The following is a 16691-nucleotide window of genomic DNA, read 5'->3' as shown; positions in this document are numbered from 1 at the left end:
CGTGTAAAAAAACAGAAAGTAGTGTCCAAAGGTTCAATGTCCATTTAGGAATCGGATGGCAGAGGGGAAGAAGCTGTTCCTGAATCACTGAATGTGTGTCTTCATACTTCTGTACCTCCTACCTGATGGTAACAGTGAGAGAAGGGCATGCCCTGGGTGCTGGAGGCTGTTCAACAGCATTTAATACCATCATTCCCACAATCCTGACTGAGAAGTTACAGAACCTGGGCCTCTGTACCTCCCTCTGTAATTGGATCCTTGACTTCCTAACCTGAAGATCACAGTCCGTGCAGATTGGTGATAACATCTCCTCCTCACTGATGATCAACACTGGTGCACCTCAGGGGTGTGTGCTTCACCCACTGCTACTCTCTATATACACATGACTGTGTGGATAGGCAGAGCTCAAGTACCATCTATAAATTTGCAGACAATACAACCATTGTTGGTAGTATCTCAGGTGGTGACAAGAGGGCGTACAGGAGTGAGATACTCCAACTAGTGGAGTGGTGCCACAGCAAAAACCTAGCACTCAATGTCAGAAAGACGAAAAAGCTGACTGTGGACTTCAGGAAGGATAAGATGAAGGAACACATACCAATCCTCATAGAGGGATCAGAAGTGGAGAGAGTGAGCAGTTTCAAGTTCCTGGGTGTCAAGATCTCTGAGGATCTGACCTGGTCCCAACATATGGATGTAGTTATAAAGAAGGCAAGACATGGATGCTACCTTTCTGAGACACCGCTTCCTCAAGGTGTCCTGGGTACTTTGTAGGCTAGTCCCCAAGATGCAGCTGATGAGATTTACCTCTCTCTGCAGCTTCTTTCAGTCCTGTGTAGTAGCTCCCCCATACCAGGGAGTGATGCAGCATGTCAAAATGCTCTCCACAGTACATCTATAGAAGTTTCTGAGTGTATTTGTTGACATGCCAAATCTCTTCAAACTCCTAATGAAGTATAGTTGCTGCCTTGCCTTCTTTATAACTACATCGAGGTGAAAATGGAAATCAGGCTGCTAGAAAGTGATGTTGGAGAGGTAGTAATGGGGGTTAAAGAAATGATAGATGAACTTAATAAGTATTTTGCAGCAGTCTTAACTATGGAAAACACTAGCAGTATGCCAGAAATTCGAGAGGTCGGGGCAGAAGTGAGTGTAATTGCTATTACTAAGGAGAAGGTGCTTGGGAAGCTGAAAGGTCTGAAGGTAGATAAGTCACCTGGACTAGATGGTCCAAACCCCAGGGTTCTGAAAGAGGTAGCTGAAGAGATTGTGGCGGCATTAGTAATGATCTTTCAAGAAGCACTAGATTCTGTAGTGGTTCCAGGGAACTGGAAAATTGCAAATGTCACTCCACTCTTTAAGAAGGGGGGGAGGCAAAAGAGATGAAATTATAGGACAAACCAGTGGTTGGTAAGATGTTGGAGTTTATTATTAAGAATGAGGTTTCAAGGTACTTGGAGGCACTTGATAAAATAGGGGGAATTCAGCATTGTTTTCTTCAGGGGAAATCTTGCCTGACAAATCACTTGGAATTCTTTGAGGAAATAACAGGCAGGATAGATAAAGGAGGGCTAGTTACTTGGATTTTCAGAAGGCCCTTAATAAGGTGCCATACATGAAGCTGCTAAACAAGATAAGTGCCCATGTTATTACAGTAAAGATACTAGGATGGATAAAAGATTGGTCGACTGGCAGGAGGCAAGGAGTGGCAATAAAGGGGCCTATTTTGGCTGGCTGTCAGTGGTGTTCTGCAGGACTGCTTCTTTTCACATTTTATGTCAGTAATTTGGATGATGGAATTGATGGGTTTGTGGATGATACAAAGATAAATGGAGGGGCAGGTAGGTTTGAGGATGCAAGGAGTCTGCAGAAAGACTTGGACAGATTGGGAGAATGGGCAAAGAAGTGGCAGATGGAATACAGTGTCGGGAAGTGTATGGTCATGCAGTTTGGCAGAAGGAATAAAGGCATAGACTATTTTCTCAATGGGGATCAAATTCAGAAATCACAGGTGCAAAGAGACTTGGGAGTTCTCGTGCAAGATTCCCTAAAGGTTAACTTGTAGGTTGAACTAGTGGTAAGGAAGGCAATTGCAATGTTAGCATTCATTTCAAGAGGACTAGAATATATATGCAAGGATGTAATGCTGAGGCTTTATAAAGCATTGGTGGGCCCTCACTTGGAGTATTGTGAGCAGTTTTGAACACCTTATTTAAGAAAGCATGTGCTGGCATTGGGGAGGGTTCAGAGGATGCTCTCAAGAACAATCCCAGGCATGAAAGGGTTAACTCATGAGGAGCATTTGATGGCTCTGGGCCTGTACTCACTGGAGTTTACAAAAATAAAGGAGGATCTCATTGAAATCTATCAAATATTGAAAGGTCTAAATAGAATTATTGAAGAGGATGTTTCCTTTAGTGTGGAGTCTAGGACCAGAGGGTTTAATCTCAGAATACAAGGATATTCCTTTAGAACAGAGAGGAGGAAGAATTTCTTTAGCCAGAGGGTGGTGAATCTGTGGAATTTATTGCCACAGATGGCTGTGGAGGCCAAATGATTGGGTATGTATTAAGTGAAGGTTGAGAGGTTTTGGATTAGTCAGAGCATCCAAGGTTACAGGGAGAAGGCAGGTGCAATGGCAAAGTAGACTCAATGTGCTGAACAGCCTGGATGTACTCCTATATCGTATGGTCTTATGGGATGACACCAAACACTAACAAACCTTTACCGATACACATGCCACAGGAAAGCAGCAGTCATCATCAATGACCCCCACCATCCAGGCCATGCCCTCTTCTCACCACTACCATTCGGAAGAACGTACTGAACCCTTAAGTCCCGCACCACCTGGTTCAGGAACAGTTACTCGCCTACAGCCTGAACTGGTTCTTGAACAATCCACAGGCTCACTTTCAAGGACTCTACAACTCATGTTCTTGGTATTATTTTTATTTGCAGATGCTGGAAATCTTGAGCAAGATACACAAAATGGTGGAGGAACTCAGCAGGTCAGGCAGCATCTGTGGAGGAGAAACAGTTGTCATTTTGGGCTGAGACCTTCATCAGTACTAGAAAAGAAGGGGGAAGAAGGCAGAATAAGAATGTGGGGGGAAATGAAGCCGGTGGGTGATAGAGGACAGGGAAGAGGGGTAGTGAGGGAGGGGGAATAAAATGAGAAGCTGGAAGGTGATAGATGGAGAAGGTAAAGTGCTGTAGAAGGAGGAATCTGATAGGAAAGGACAGTAGACTCTGGGAGAAAGGGAAGGAGGAGGGGCACCAGAAGTAGGCAATAGGCAGGTGAGAAGAGAAGGGATGAAAGGGCAACCAGACTGGGGAATGGGAGAAGAAAGAAAGGGAGGATGAAAAATTGCTGGAAGATGGAGAACTCAATGCCATCAAGTTGGAGGCTACTCAATGGAATATGAGGTGTTGCTCCTCCAACCTGAGGTGGCCTCATCGTGGTGGTAGAGGAGGCCATGGACTGAGATGTTGGATTGGGAGTGGGAAGAAGAATCAAAATAGGTGGTCACTGGGAAATCCCACCTGTTGTGGCAGACAGAGAGAAGGTGCTCACGGAGGGGTCCCCCAATCTATATTCTGTCTCACTGATGTAAAGGAGGCTGCACGGGGAGCATGGGATACAGCAGATGATCCCTGATAGACTTGCAGGTGAAAAGTGTTGACTATCTGGGACCCTGAATAGTGGTGAGGATGAAAGTGTAGCACACGTTCTGCTTACAGGGTTAATTGCCAACAGGGAGATCAATGGGGAGGGACAAATGAACAAAGGAATTACGGAGACAGTGATTCCTGCGGGAAGTGGAGAGTAGAAGACAAAATGTGTTTAGTACTAGAATTTACAGAGGATGATGTGCTGGATGTGGATGTCCTGGGGTGGTCGGTAAGGACAGGGGAAACTATCCCTGTTATGGTGGCAGGAAGGTTGGGTGAGGGCGGATGTCCGGGAGGTGGAAGAGATGCAGTGAGAGTAGCATCAATGGTAGAAGGCAGGAAACTTGTCCTTTGAAGAAAAAGGACATCGCAGATGTTCTGAAATGGAACGGATGTGGCAGAGGCTTCCCACTTTCTGGCTTGGCTCCTAGAACACTGGCTTACAACATTGTATACCAAATCTCAAATGTATCCTGTCTCAATTTCCTTACCCCCTGTTTAAAGAAGGAGACAAACCATGGTGTGGTTACTCTAATTTTGGGTCCAGGGATATTTGTAAGTGTCATTTGGAAATCATGGTCTGTATAGACAGTATCTGCTGGTCCTTTCTAACCAATTTCTATTTATTTATTTAGACATTCAGCACATTAACATATATTTCCGGCCCAACGTGTCGTTGCTGCCCAATTACACTCATGTGACCAATTAAACTACATCTTTGGACTGTGGGAGGAAACCAGAGCACCCGGAGGAAACCCATGAGGTCATGGGGAGAATATACAAACTCCTGACAGACAGCAAAGGAGTTGAACCCAGGTTGCTGATGTTGTAATAGTGTTGCACTAACCGCTACACTGCTGCATTTAAGCTAAAAATTAGAAATACTCAGCAGGTCAGGCTGCATCTGCAAAGAGAGAGACATTTTATGTATCATTTTTTGTCAGATCTGAAGAAGGATCATAAATTTGAAATGTTAGCTCTTACTTCTCACTCCACAAATGAATCAGAATCAGGATTAATATCGCTGGAATATTTTGTAAAATGTATTGTCTTGTGGCAGCAGTACATAGCAATATATAGTACTAAAAATCCTATAGGTATCCGTCAGTCTCATGAGACCATGGATTTGAGCCTTGGAAGGTTTCCAGGGTCCAGGCCTGGGCAAGGTTGTATGGAAGACCGGTAGTTGTCCATGCTGCAAGTCTCCCCTCTTCACACCACCGATGTTGTCCAAGGGAAGGGCACTAGGGCTGATACAGCTTGGCACCAGTGTCGTCGCAGAGCAATGTGTGGTTAAGTGCCTTGCTCCAGGACACAACACGTTGCCTCAGCTGAGGCTGGAACTCATGACCTTCAGATCATTAGACTGATACCTTAACCACTTGGCCACACATTTATAAAAATCCTATAAATTACAATAAGTATATCGTATACCTGTATATAAAAATCAGATTAAATAAATAGTGTAAAAAGGGAGAAAAAATAATGAGAAAGTCTGATGGTGGAGGGAAGAAGTTGCTCCTGAAACATTGAGTGTGTGTCTTCAGGCTCCTGTACTTCCTCCTTGATGGTAGCAATGAGAAAGGGGCATATTCTGGGTGGTGTGGGTCCTTAATGATGGATATGCCTTTATGAAGGTGTTCTCGATGCTGGGAGGTCTAATGCCCATGGTGGAGCTGGCTGAGTTTACAACTTTCTGATCTTGTGCAGTGGCCCCTCCATACCAGACAGTGGTATAACCCATTAGCATACTCTCCACAGTACACCTGTAGAAATATTGCAAATATAATTGGTGATATAACAATTCTTCTCAAATTCATAATGAAATATAGCTGCTGTTGTGCCATCTTTGTAACTGCATCAACATGTTGGGCTCAGGAGAGATCTTCAGAGATGTTGACACCCAGGAACTTGACACTGCTCACCCTTTCCAGTACTGATCCCTTGATGAGGACTGGTGTATTCCCTCGACTTTCCCTTCCTAAAGTCCAGAGTCAATTCCCTGGTCTTACTGACATTGAGTGCAAGGTTGTTGTTGTGAAACCACTCAACCAGCTGATCTATCTTGCTCCTCTACATTTCCTTGTCACCACCTGAAATTCTACTAACAATAGTTGTGTCATCAGCAAGTTGATTCTATCTATGACCAACCTCTCAAAGCACTTTATCGCAGCAGATGTGAGTGCCACTGGGCGATAATCATTGGCGCAGCTCACCTTGGGCACTGGTAAGATCGTTGTCGTTCTGAAGAAGCAGGTGGGAGCCTCCAGCTGTAGCAGTCAGAGATTGCAGGTGCCCTTGAACACTCTTGCCAGTTGGTTGGCGCAGGTTTTCAGAGACCTACAAGGTAGACCATCAGACCCTAATGCCTTCCAAGAACTCACCCTCTTGAAAGATGTTCTGAGGTCAGATTCCGAGACAGAGATCACAAGATCACCAGATGCTGCAGGAGTGTACATAGGTATCGTTTCATTCTCCCTTTCAAAGATTGCATAAAAGGCGTGCATAAAATCCTGTGACCTGTTGAGCATTTTCAACATTTCTGGTTTTATTTCAGATTTCCAGCATCTACAGTTTTTTTAGATTTTTGGTTACTGGAGATACAGAGCTTGCAATCAGGGGCTAAGAAATGTCAGCACGTACATTAACTTATTGAAGTACATTAATTTATGTCTTGGCACTATAGATTCTGTGCTCTCGAGGAAGTGTGCATAACATGTTTGTGAGTCGAATTTAATGTAAGTTATTGAACACGTGGACTCTCACATTCGATTGTGTTTGCAAAATCCAGTGTCTGGCAAGATAGCCAAAGAACATGAACTAATATTTTTCTGATGTTAGTTCTAAAGTAATTGTGGTTTACAGCCACCAATACTAACACCCCCTCAAAACTTACCAGAAATTCTGAGACCTAGGCCTCTATACCTCCTGTCCACCATTTTCTCAGTTGCAGACCCCAGTCAGAACAGATTGGCAACAGTATCTTTTCCACAATCACCATTAGCACAGACGCACCACAAAGTTATATGCTTGAGCCCCCTGCTCCACTTGCTTTACACCTATGACTGTGAGGCTAAGTGCAGCCCCAATGCCATATTTAAGCTTGCTAATGACACCAGTGTTGCTGGCCGAGTCAAAGGTGGTGATGAATAGACATCTAGCAGGGAGAGTAAAAATCTGGTTGAATGGTGTCGCAACAATCTCACACTCAACATCAGCAAAACTGAAGAGTTGATTATCGACCATAGAAGAAAGAAATCAGAGGTCCATGAGCCTGTCCTCATTAGGTGATCAAAGGTGGAGAGGGATAGCAACTTTAAAAATGTTGGTTGTTATCATAATTATCATATCAGAAAATCTGTCCTGGGACCTTCCCTTCTTACAAAGATTCAGAATGTCATCTAAAACTTTGACGAACTTATATAGAGTGGAGAGTATCCTGACTGGTTGCATCTCAGCCTGGCATGGAAACACCAATGCCCAAGGTGGATACAGCCCAGTCCATCACAGTCAAAGCCCTCCCCACCATTGAGCACATCTACAAGTAGCACTGCCATGAGGAAGCAGCATCCATCATCTCGGACCCCACCATCAAGGCCATACTCTCTTCTCCCTACTACCATTGGGTAGAGTAGGAGCTACAGGAGCCTTGGGTGCCTCACCACCAGGTTCAGGAAGTTACGATTCTTCAACCATCAGGCTCCTGAGCCAACATGGATAACTTCACTCACCTCAACTCTGAACTGATTCCACAACCCATGGACTCTCTTTAAGGACTCTACACTCATGTTCTCAGTATTATTTATTTACTTATTTATTTTCTGTATTTTCACAGTTTGTTTATTGTGACATTGCTTGTTTGACCTCCTTTATTTGAGTGTAGTTTCTCATTGATTCTATTATGTTTCTTTATTCTATTGCAAGAAAGTGACTCTCAGGGTAGTATGGTGATATACAGTGTCTTGTAAAGGATTCAGCCCCAATCATTTGTTCACATCATGAAGTACAACAACCAAGGATTTTGATCAATTTAACTGAGAATTTCTATTTGTGAATCTCATGCTCCTTTTTTCACAAAGAGCTCAAAAAACAGGGAAAATTGTTAAGCATGAAAAACTAAAAATTCAAAAAATGTTCAAAAGTATTCACCACCCTTTGCTCAGTGCTTAGTTGAACCATCTCTTGCTTCTACTCCAGCCAGTAGTCTTTTTGGATAAATCTCTATTAGTTTAGCACAATGTCAGACATCCCACCTCTCCCGGAAGTTCCAGGAGTCTCCCACATATTGATAGCGGCTCCCTGACGCCCGCAAATTATATACAATATCCCAGAAATTGATTTTTTGAGAGTGAGTGAGGGAGGGAGGGAGGGGGGTGGGGAGAGAGAGAGAGAGAGAGAGGGGGAGAGGAAGGTAGGTAGGTAGGTAGGTAGGTAGGTAGGTTCCAGAGTGTTCCAACATATCAAATGTACTTCACCCCAGACTACACTAAAGTATACCCCTGCCTAATAGGGGTCAAAAATAATGACAGTGTTGCTTGCTGCGCTGTTTGCAACAGTGACTTTTCTATTGCCCCTGGTGGGTTAAAATGTAAAAGACATGTTGAGGTGAGTTTAACAAGTGTCATTCATTCATTACATTTGCCCATTCCTCCTTGCAAAATTGTTCAGGCTGTGCCAGGTTAGTTGGGGAGCGGCGGTGAACAGCAATCTTGAGGTCTTACTAGAGATGTTCGATCAGATTAAGATCAGGACTTTGGGCCACTCAAGGACATGAATTTTCTTCATTTGACACCACTCCATGGTTGCTCTGGCAGTGTGCTTTGGGTCGTTGTCCTTCTGAAAGACCGACTTCCTCCCCAGTTTAAGCTTTCTGTTTAAAGCTGTTAAGAGATTAACAGGTTTTTATCCAGGATCTCTCTATATTCAGCAGTGTTCATCTTCCCATCAATCTTGACCATATTTCCAGCCCCTGGTGCTAAAAAGCATCCCCATAGTATGATGTTACCTCCACCATACTTTACTGTAGGAGTGGTGTTACCTGGCTTATGTGCAGTATTAGATTTATGCCACACATACTGCTTAGAGTTGAGGCCAAAAAGTTTCACTTTAGTTTCATCTAACCACGAAACCTTCTTCCTCATCTTTATAGTATCTTATAAATTACACTTTTTTTTTTAGCCAGTGCTTCTTCCTTGTCACTGTTATAAATACCCTTTTGTACTAGGCCTTAAAGATGTTGGAGTCATGAACTTCACCTCCAGATGCAGCCACTGCATCCTGCAGCTCACTCAGAGTGACTGTTGGCCTCTCAGTAGCAGCGACACAGTTCAGAGGTGCAGCCTGACTGAGGCAGTGTATCTGTGGTTTCATATTTTTTCCAGTTTTCACAATGGACTGCACTGAGCTCTAGGGTCTGTTCAGTGCCTTGGAGATGGTCTTGTACCCTTCCTCAGATTTGTGCTTCTCCACTATCATTTCCCTGATTTATCTTGAATGCTCTTTTGTCTTCATTTTGGTTTGGTCTGTTGGAAATCTACCATACTGTTGGACCCTACAGAGAGAGAAAGTATTTATTCTTATGAATTCATTGAAAACAGCCGATCCTCCAATTTTCTACATCAACAAATGGTGTGAGTTTGTAAGGAGAACCTGGGAAAAATCAGCATCGAATCACAAAGGGGATGAATACTTTTTAACAGGTTTTGGAATTTTATCTTTTGATTTGACATGATGCACAATGTTTTGTAGATTAGCTCAAAAATCCTACTAAAATATATTTTAAATTTCGAAAATGAGACAATAAAATGTGAAAATAGTTGTGGGGGGCACGGCCAGAATACTTTTTCAAAACGTGCTTTGATAATCAATTTACTTTGAACTTTGTAGCAGAGAGGTGGCCGGAAACATTTAGCAGAGCCAATTTCAGGACACGGGCCTTTATCAGCACATTTTATTGCTCCCGTCCCCCAACACCGCAAAGCACCAGTGTTTTCCAGCGGCCACATACTTCCCGGAGAATGTGGAGCTTTTAAACAGGCTGGAACAAAGGAGGCTGGGGGAGGGGAGAAGCGGCATTTCGGGCCGGTCTACTATTGAGCTGAACAGCTTGCTCTCCACCCCCACTCTAATGGCAAGTTGCAGATGAAACTGTCTTTATACACACTAAGTTCGAAACCAGTAAGCATTTGTAATATTTATTTTAAATGCGCCCAAATATGCAGTTTTATTCCCAGGGTTGAGCATTTAGCAGAAAGGTTTATCGATTTTATATATTTTTAGGCTTCTTAAGATTCCTGGGCTCAACATATCGATGGAAGTACGAAGAGGTCACGCCAGCGGAGGCGACATTTCATTAGGAGTGTGAAGGATTTGGTACGGTCACCGACGACTGGACAAATTTCTGCAGGTGTACATGCTGGTTGCGCCACCGTCTGGTATGGAGGGGCCACTACACAGGATCAGAAGACACACGCACCAGTTTTCCCTCCGCCATCGGAATTCTGAACGGACAATGAACCCACGAACACGACCTCACTATCATTGCTCTCTTTCTGAACTACTTATTGTATATATTTCTTATCGTAATTTATCGTACACATTACATATTGTACTGTACTGCTGCTGCAGCAAAAAAAAACTACAAGTCCAAGCAAGTTTATCACCAAACTCTGGACCCTGGGAGTTAGAGCCTCCCTCTGCAACTCGATCCTCGACTTCCTGATTGAGACTGCAATCATTAAGGAAAGACAGCAACACCTCCATCATGATTATTCTAAACGCTGGTGTCTCGCAAGGTAGCATCTTCTGCCCTCTACTGTTTGCCCACGCATGCTTCTGCGATTCTGCTCTAACTTCATTTCTAAGTTTGCAGATGATGTTACTGCATTGGGCTGTGCCACAACCATTGTTAAAGACAGGAGGTTGAGAGGTTAGTAACGTTGTATTATGTCAACAACCTTTCAATATCGACAAAACAAAAGAGCTGGTCATTCGATGACTTCAGGAAGGGGCGCATGCTCCCGCCTTACATCAACGGAGTTCCTCAGAGCGAACATCACCGATGATGTAGACACCACAGCCTAAAAAAGCTCACCAATGCCTCCATTTACCAAGGAGGCTTAAGAAATTTGACATGTCCCTATCAGCCCTTACCAATTGTTATCATGCACTACAGAAAGCATCTGATCTGGATGTATCATGGCTTGGTATGGCAACCACAAGAAACTGCAAAGAGTTGTGGATACAGGTCAGCACATCACTGAACCAGTCTCTCCTCCATGGACTTTGTCCATAGGGCTGATTGTGGACTTCAGGAAAACTAAGATGAAGGAACACATACCAATCCTCATAGAGAGATCAGAAGTAGAGAGAGTGAGCAAGTTCATGTTCCTGGGTGTCAAGATCGCTGAAGATCTAACTTGGTTCCAACATATCGATGTAGTCATAAAGAAGGCAAGACAGCGGCTGTACTTTATTCGGCGTTTGAAGAGATTTGGCATGTCAAATACACTCGAAAATATCTATAGTTGTACCATGGAGAGCATTCTGACAGGCTGCATCACTGTCTGGTATGGAGGGCCTACTGCACAGGACTGAAAGAAGCTGCAGAAGGTTGTAAATCTAGTCAGCTCCATCTTGGATACTAGCTTACAAAGTACCCAGGACATCTTTAGGGAGCGGTGTCTCAGAAAGGCAACCTCCATTATTAAAGACCTCCAGCACCCAGGACATGCCCTTTTCTCACTGTTACCATCAGGTAGGAGATACAGAAGCCTGAAGACACACATTCAGTGATTCAGGAACAGCTTCTTCCCCTCTGCTATCTGATTCCTAAATGGACATTGAATCTTTGGACACTACCTCACTTTTTTAATATACAGTATTTCTGTTTTTGCATGTTATTTTTTAATCTATTCAATATATGTATTTGATTTACTTGTTTATTTATTATATTTATTATTTTTTTCTGTCTGCTAGATTATGTATTGCATTAAACTACTGCAGCTAAGTTAACAAATTTTACGTCACATGCCAGTGATAATAAACCTGATTCTGATTCTCATTAAGCAGCCAACATAGTCAAAGGCCCCACCCACCCCAGACATTCTCTTCTCTCCTCTCCCCTCCCATCGGGCAGAAGGTACAAAAGCCTGAATGGACATACCACCAGGCTCAGGGACAACTTCTAACACCACTGTTATAAGACCATTGAATGGTTCCCTAGTACAATAAAATGGACTTTTGTCCTCCCAATCTACTTCATGTTGATCTTGCGCCGTATTGCTTATTTGCACTGCACTTTCTCTGGAGCTGTTATGCTGTATTCTGTGTTTTGTTATTGTTTGGTGAGGGTCAGCAACTTTAAATTCCTCTGTGTTTTCATTTCAGAGGACCCGTCCTGGGCCCAGCACACAAGTGCCATTACGAAGAAAGCACGGCAGCACCTCTACCTCCTTAGAAGTTTGTGAAGATGCGGCATGGCATCAAAAACTTTGACAACATTCTATAGATGGAGTGTAAGTTGGTTGGCTGCATCACAGCCTAGAATGGAAAATCCTACAAAAAGTAGTGGATATGACCAGTTCACCACGAGTAAAGCCCTTCCCACCATTGAGCATTGTAGGAAGGCAATGTCTAATATCAGGGGCCCCCACCACCCAGGTCATGGTCTCTTCTCGCTGCTGCCATCAGGGAGGTGGTACAGGTACCTCAAGACCCAAACTACCAGGTTCAGCAACAGTTACTACCCCTCAGCCATCTGGCTCTAGAACCAGAGGGTTACTGAACTGTTCCCACAACCTGTGGACTGTCAAAGACTCTTCATCTCATGTACTTGATATTTATTGCTTGCCTTTAAAAACGCAAACACGAGGAATTCTGCAGATGCTGGAAATTCAAGTTACACACATCAAGTTGCTGGTGAACGCAGCAGGCCAGGCAGCATCTCTAGGAAGAGGGACAGTCGACGTTTCGGGCCAAGACCCTTCGTCAGGACTAACTGAAGGAAGAGCTAGTAAGAGATTTGAAAGTGGGAGATCCAAAATGATAGGAGAAGACAGGAGGGGGAGGGATGGAGCCAAGAGCTGGACAGGTGATTGGCAAAGGGGATATGAGAGGATCATGGGACAGGAGGTCCGGGGAGAAGGAAAAGGGGGAGGGGGGAAGGGTCTCAGCCCAAAACGTCGACTGTACCTCTTCCTAGAGATGCTGCCTGGCCTGCTGCGTTCACCAGCAACTTTGATGTGTGTAGCTTTATTGCTTGCCAGCTCATTTGTTTGTCTATTTATCTATCTATTAATTAATTATTATTGTTTTTTAAATTTTATATATGTAGTTTGTTGTCTTTTGAACACTGGTTGTCCACCCTATTGGATGCACTCCTTCATTGGTTCTATTATGGTTATTGCATCTATTAAGTATGCCTGCAAGAAAATGAATCATGTACTTTGCAAAGTAACATGTACTTTGATAATAAATATACTTTGAACTTTTTACCTTGCGCTACCTTAACTCATTGTATCTAGGTACCTGTGACAAATATAAACTAATTCAAGTTCTAATTCATTTTCCATTTGGTTTCAGGCTTTCAGCAACTGCCATGGTTTCCCCTTCTCTTTCACTCTCTGGCTTTTATTAATAAAGTATCTTGTATGACTTTTTAGACTAGCATATCTACCCGTCATTTACCTTTAAGGCTCTGTGGATGTGCTTTTTCATACCACTTGATATCCTGCCACTTAATATATAGTCTCTCACCTTCTACAATTGAGACTTTTCGGCATTAAATTTGTCAATTATTTTTGCCACACTGGAATCTAAGAATTTTTTCCTGTTAACTATACAGCTAATTTTTGTATTACCTGCAGACTTATTTATATTTCCCCTTTACATTTTCTCCGTAATTAATGAATAGAACAAAATGTAAGTGACCAGGTGCAAAACAGAGATTTCACTGGTCAACAGTCTGTTTAAAAAAAAACATCAATTCTGTCACTATTTTGGATGCAGTTTGCCATTCCTTCCTGGATAGGAGGTAGAAAGTGGGAATAAAAGAATTCTTTTCTGGTTGGCTGCCAATCACTAGTGGTATTTTGGAGGGGTTGGTGTTGGGACCATTTCTTTTTATGCTGTATATCAATGATTTAGATGTTGGAATAGATGGCTTTGGTGCCAAGTATGTGGAAGATACAAAGATTGGTGCCACGGACAGTTCATGCTGAGCAAACAGGAAGGCTGCAGAAGGACTTAGACAGATCAGGAGAACAGACAAGGCAACACGCGCAACACGCTGAAGGAACTCAGCAGGTTGGGCAGCATTCGTGGAAACAAACAGCAACCCCAACATCTGCAGAGTATTTTGTGTTTTGGGGAATGGACAAGAGAATGGTAAATGAAATACAATGCTCATGGTCATGCACTTTGGTAGAAGAAATAAATGAGCAGACTATTTTCTAAGCAGGGAGAAAATCCCAAAATCTGAGATACAAAGGGTCTTGGGAGTCCTTGTGCAGAACACCCTAAAGGTTAACTTGCAGGTAAGAGTTGGTGGTGAGGAAGGCAAATGTAATGTTAGCATTCATTTCAAGAGGTCTAGAATACAACAGCAGGGATGTAATACTCAGGCTTTATAAGGCACTTGTGAGGCCTCACCTCGAGTATTGTGAACAGTTTTGAGCTCCTCATCTAAGAAAAGATGTGGTGATATTGGAGAGGGTTCAAAGGAGGTTCACAAGGATGATTCTGGGAATGAAAGGGTTATCATATGAGGAACATTTAATAGCTCTGGGTCTGTACTTACTGGAGTTTAGAAGGATTGGGGGGGTATCTCACTGAAATCTTTCGTATGTTGAGAGGCCTAGATAGAGTCGATGTGGAAAGGATGTTTCCCATGGTGGGGGAGTCTAGGATCGGAGGGCACAGCCACAGTATAGAGGGGCATCCATTTAAAACAGAGAAGAGGAGGAACTTCTTTAGCCAGAGGGTGGTGAATGTGTGGAATTTATTACCACGGGCAGTTGTGGAGGCCAGGCTGATGGGGGTATTTAAGGCAGAGCTTGATAGGTTCTCAATTGAACAACACATCAAAAGTTCCGGGGAGTGGGCTGAGGACGGGAAAAGAGGATCAGCCATGACTGAATGGTGGAGCAGACTTGATGAGCCAAATGGCCTAATTCTGCTCCTATGTCTTATTGTTCCCATGGGTTTTACTACTTCCACTCGCTTTAATACAGGGGACCTTATCAAAAGCCTTGCTAAAATTCATGTAGACCACATCAAATACACTGCTATCATTGATCTTTTTTGTTACCTCTTCAAAGAATTCAATCAAATTAGTCAGACACAACCATCCCTTAAATTGAAGTTGACTGTACTTTATTAATCTGTGCCTTGTTAAAGAGGTTTAGATCAAACATCAGAACTGATTCTAGTTATTTGCCCGACAATGACATTAAACTGCAAGCACTTTTTTTATTCAGTCTTACAGTATTTTATATTCTGTGTTTTTGCCCAATCTTTCTCCTTTTTTTGTTCGGGGGAGTGGATTTGGGGGTTGATAATAGTGTTGCCACTCTTTTCTTTCTTGGTTTCGTGGCTACCTGGAGAAGAATTTCAGAGTTGTATACTTTGGTAATAAATGAAACTTTGACTTTTGATAAGCCACCATCATTCTTCTCTTTTTTCTCTTGCTAGTTCCAAACACCTTTGAATTTTCATTGAGTTCACTTGCCAGTATTTTTAATTTCCTCTCTTTATTTCCCTTTATTCTCTTCCAATTTCATTCCTATACATTCTATATTTTTCAAGGATTCTGGTGTATTAATATTCCAGTATTTGACACAAGCCTTTTTGCTTTACTCTGACCTCAATGTACTTCAGAACAAGAGATCCCAGATTCAAATCCGGCCAGCTTCTTGCATGTTTTCCATCCGTGCTGGGTTGAGGCATCGAGCTAGCAACTTGGCCTCATAAAACACACAAATGCAAGAGAAATGGTATGGTTGCTGCCCAAAGTGCCAAACAAGATGCAGTGAGGAACTCTCAACGCGCCCTGGATTGTTCTGTTCTGTTCTGTACAACATTAACAATTCAACAGCCATACCTTCCACAGGAGGCTCCACTTAACCTCTGCCTCAGGAGCCATTTCTCAGTGAAGCAGATATCAATGATGAAATTCATTCTCATCTTCACTACACCAATGATTGAGGAAATGGGTTTGAAGATCAAGACTTCAGATCAGACATAGAACGCATGGTCTATCAAGCAGCAGTGATGCCTTCATATGCCTGCTGTTGGTGGTCCGTCTTGTGTTTGAGACTCTGGACCACCTACAGCAGGCATCTGAAGGCATTGGAAAAACACTTACAATGCCATCTTCTCCAAGTTGAACAGATGGACAAACAAGCCAAAATCAGTCTTTTCTCCCAAGCATCCAGATCTTGGTAATGATGGACAGGCCATGTCTTTCATATACCTGACCCCAGATTCCTGAAACAAATACTTTGTCTCAGGAAGAGAATACCAGGCTGAGAGAGGAAAAGATTAAACAACGTGCTCAAAATCTTCTTGAAAAAAAAAATCATCTCCCCATCAACTTGTGAGAATCCTTGGCCCACAACATGCTAAAGTCAGTGGCAGCCAGGATGGCAAAGGAAATCTAGAGTTAGGTAAATCAGGAAGGAGTCCAGCGTAAAGGTCATGAGGATCAGATCACTTCCCAAATCAGCCATCCACCCATTCTGGCACCCTCTACTCCATGTGTAGAAGAGTGTGCCATTTCCCCAGTGTTTCATCAGTCACCACAAAATCTCACATGGAAGGCCATCCTCAATCCCAATGGAATATTCAGGAAAATGAACCTCCTGAATACTGTTTTTGCACAAAACTCCTCCTTCCCACCACTCTCAGTAACTCACACTGCACGGAGTACAAGGCAGGAGCAAGGGGATAGTGGAGGTGGGGCAAGAGAGAGCAGCATCATGCAAAGGGGATTGAGGGTAAAGGAGAGCGAGGATGACAAT

Source organism: Mobula birostris, chromosome 2 (assembly GCF_030028105.1).
Source record: "Mobula birostris isolate sMobBir1 chromosome 2, sMobBir1.hap1, whole genome shotgun sequence".
Lineage (NCBI taxonomy): Eukaryota > Metazoa > Chordata > Chondrichthyes > Myliobatiformes > Myliobatidae > Mobula > Mobula birostris.
Note: the sequence above shows the minus strand (reverse complement) of the source record.